The sequence below is a fragment of the Haliotis rubra genome, unplaced genomic scaffold (assembly GCF_003918875.1).
Source record: "Haliotis rubra isolate DU_JTF1 unplaced genomic scaffold, ASM391887v1 Scf340, whole genome shotgun sequence".
Lineage (NCBI taxonomy): Eukaryota > Metazoa > Mollusca > Gastropoda > Lepetellida > Haliotidae > Haliotis > Haliotis rubra.
Genome location: NW_025767014.1, coordinates 422,121 through 425,673, shown reverse-complemented (window position 1 = coordinate 425,673; position 3,553 = coordinate 422,121).

Genomic DNA, 3,553 nt, shown 5'->3' with positions numbered 1-3,553 from the left:
ACAATGTTCAACTATGTAGCTGACTCTCCCACAATGTCTAGATTACATTAGTGCCATGGTTTGGACAATGTTCAACTATGTAGCTGACTTTCCCACAATGTCTAGATTACATTAGTGCCATGGATTGGACAATGTTCAACTGTGTAGCTGACTTTCCCCATACGTCTAGACTACATTAGTGTCATGGATTGGACAATGTTCAACTGTGTAGCTGACTTTTCCACAATGTCTAGATTACATTAGTGCCATGGTTTGGACAATGTTCAACTATGTAGCTGACTTTCCCACAATGTCTAGATTACATTAGTGCCATGGTTTGGACAATGTTCAACTATGTAGCTGACTTTCCCATTATGTCTAGATTACATAAGTGTCATGGATTGGACAATGTTCAGCTACATAGCTGACTTTCCCACAATGTCAAGATTACATTAGTGTCATGGATTGGACAATGTTCAACTATGTAGCTTACTTTCCCATTATGTCTAGATTACATAAGTGTCATGGATTGGACAATGTTCAGCTACGTAGCTGACTTTCCCACAATGTCTAGATTACATTAGTGCCATGGATTGGACAATGTTCAACTGTGTAGCTGACTTTCCCACAATAGTCTAGATTACATTAGTGCCATGGATTGGACAATGTTCAACTATGTAGCTGACTTTCCCACAATGTCTAGATTACATTAGTGTCATGGATTGGACAATGTTCAACTATGTAGCTGACTTTCCCACAATAGTCTAGATTACATTAGTGCCATGGATTGGACAATGTTCAACTGTGTAGCTGATTTTCCCACAATATCTAGATTACATTAGTGTCATGGATTGGACAATGTTCAACTATGTAGCTGACTTTCCCACAATGTCTAGATTACATTAGAGCCATGGATTGGACAATGTTCAACTATGTAGCTGACTTTCCCACAATGTCTAGATTACATTAGTGTCATGGATTGGACAATGTTCAACTATGTTGCTGACTTTCCCACAATGTCTAGATTACATTAGTGCCATGGATTGGACAATGTTCAACTGTGTAGCTGACTTCCCCACAATAGTCTAGATTACATTAGTGCCATGGATTGGACAATGTTCAACTGTGTAGCTGACTTTCCCCACACGTCTAGAATTACATTAGCGACATGGTTTGGACAATGTTCAACTATGTAGCTGACTTTCCCACAATGTCTAGATTACATCGGTGCCATGGATTGGACAATGTTCAACTATGTAGCTGACTTTCCACAATGTCTAGATTACATAAGTGTCATGGATTGGACAATGTTCAACTGTGTAGCTGACTTTCCCACAATGTCTAGATTACATTAGTGTCATGGATTGGACAATGTTCAACTATGTAGCTGACTTTCCCACAATGTCTAGATTACATAAGTGTCATGGATTGGACAATGTTCAGCTACATAGCTGACTTTCCCACAATGTTACATTAGTGTCATGGATTGGACAATGTTCAACTATGTAGCTGACTTTCCCACAATGTCTAGATTACATTAGTGCCATGGATTGGACAATGTTCAACTATGTAGCTGACTTTCCCACAATGTCTAGATTACATTAGTGCCATGGATTGGACAATGTTCAACTATGTAGCTGACTTTCCCACATTGTTTAGATTACATTAGTGCCATGGATTGGACAATGTTTAACTGTGTAGCTGACTTTTCCCATACATCTAGACTACATTAGTGCCATGGATTGGACAATGTTCAACTATGTTGCTGACTTTCCCACAATGTCTAGATTACATTAGTGCCATGGTTTGGACAATGTTTAACTATGTAGCTGACTTTCCCACAATAGTCTAGATTTCATTAGTGCCATGGATTGGACAATGTTCAACTGTGTAGCTGACTTTCCCACAATGTCTAGATTACATCAGTGTCATGGATTGGACAATGTTCAACTATGTAGCTGACTTTCCCCTTATGTATAGATCACATTAGTGCCATGGATTGGGCAGTGTTCAGATATGTAGCTGACTTTCCCCTTATGTCCAGATTACATCAATGCCATGGATTGGACAGATACCTCCTTGTCAACGGAATGGACTGATCTACTTCAGGGTTGATATGTCCATGCCAACGGAATGGCAAAAGACTGAAATTCCTTTGTCAGCAAAAATGGACTGATCGAGGAGGCAGTTGTAATAGGGACTAATTCAGGACAGCCATCGTCCAACTATTTTAAATGTAAAAAATATGTACTGAAGACATGTGAGACTTAATTGTAATTGTTTATATGTTGCTAATCTGTATTCTATGTAATCCTTATCACTTCTGCATTGTACACTGAGTTGTCAGGCAATTAATTACTGTATATGACAAATACAACCTTTATTGGTCATTCCCCTTGGCCGTGTCTGCCATCACATCAACTGGTCAAGGAAGTGCTATTGTTTTTCTATCTGTCCATTGTTGTCAAGAACTGTATTATATATGCTCACATATACATTGAAGAACAGAGTCGAGTCCGGTATACTGCCTGCTTGTGTAAGGACGACGGCAGGCAGGATAATGCCGCTCGTAGGAGGTGAGGTGAAATTGGGTTTAACGTCGTGCTTGAGAATATTTCGCTCATATGACGACTTGCATGCGTGTGTATGTGTATGTGCGGCTGCTTGTACTAGCCCAGACTTAAGCTGGTTTTATAGTGCTAGCCCACTGAGATACCATGCCGCAGTGAAGCATGAATACCCCACTCAGACACATTATACTGACTCGAGCCGACCAGTCCTTGTTGTACCCATTAATGCCGAGCGCCAGGCAGGGGACCAACAAGTACCATATTTTAACGTCTTTTGGTATGACGCGGTCGGGGATCGAACCAGCGACCTTCCGGCTCTCCGGGCGGACGCTCTAACCACTACACCACAGAGGCGGTCGCCGCTCGTAGGAAAGCCCTGGGGTTGAGCAGGTACTCCGCTCACCTCATTTATGTCTTGTATATTTGTTTGTCATGTAACTAAAGAAGTTTGAACTCAACTATACCTTCGTCTTGTCAACGTATTGTACGTACACTTCATCGTAATTATGAGCTAATTCCCCAGTTGACGCATATCCATGCGTTGACAATTTGGAGGCATACTCCCATTTGAATATTCTTAAAGGCACAATGCCACACCACATTTCTCTTAAAATACGTAATGCATTTCTCTCAAAAATATTAACTATCATCCCTCAGGGAAGCTACCATATAATTTATTTGAATACAAAATTATGCATTAAGATTACAAAATTAAATCATAAAGTTCGAATGAATTAATGCAACGTTGCATTAAATCAACTCTCCAGCTTTCCACCGGACGAACATTATTTCAAGCGAACCCCATAGATTTATGTCCAATGGAGCGCTCTTTACGAATATCCTACGCACAACGTGTGATTGAGGCCAGTTCAGCCAACAGCAGCAACACCGTGTGCGACAGTTTTCTATGTACGGAGCAATCATTTAAATTCCACATATGGCAAGTGTTATCTGTTTGGAAGCTGTTCGCCTCGAAGTTTCCATTATTGATTTCAGGTAAGTCG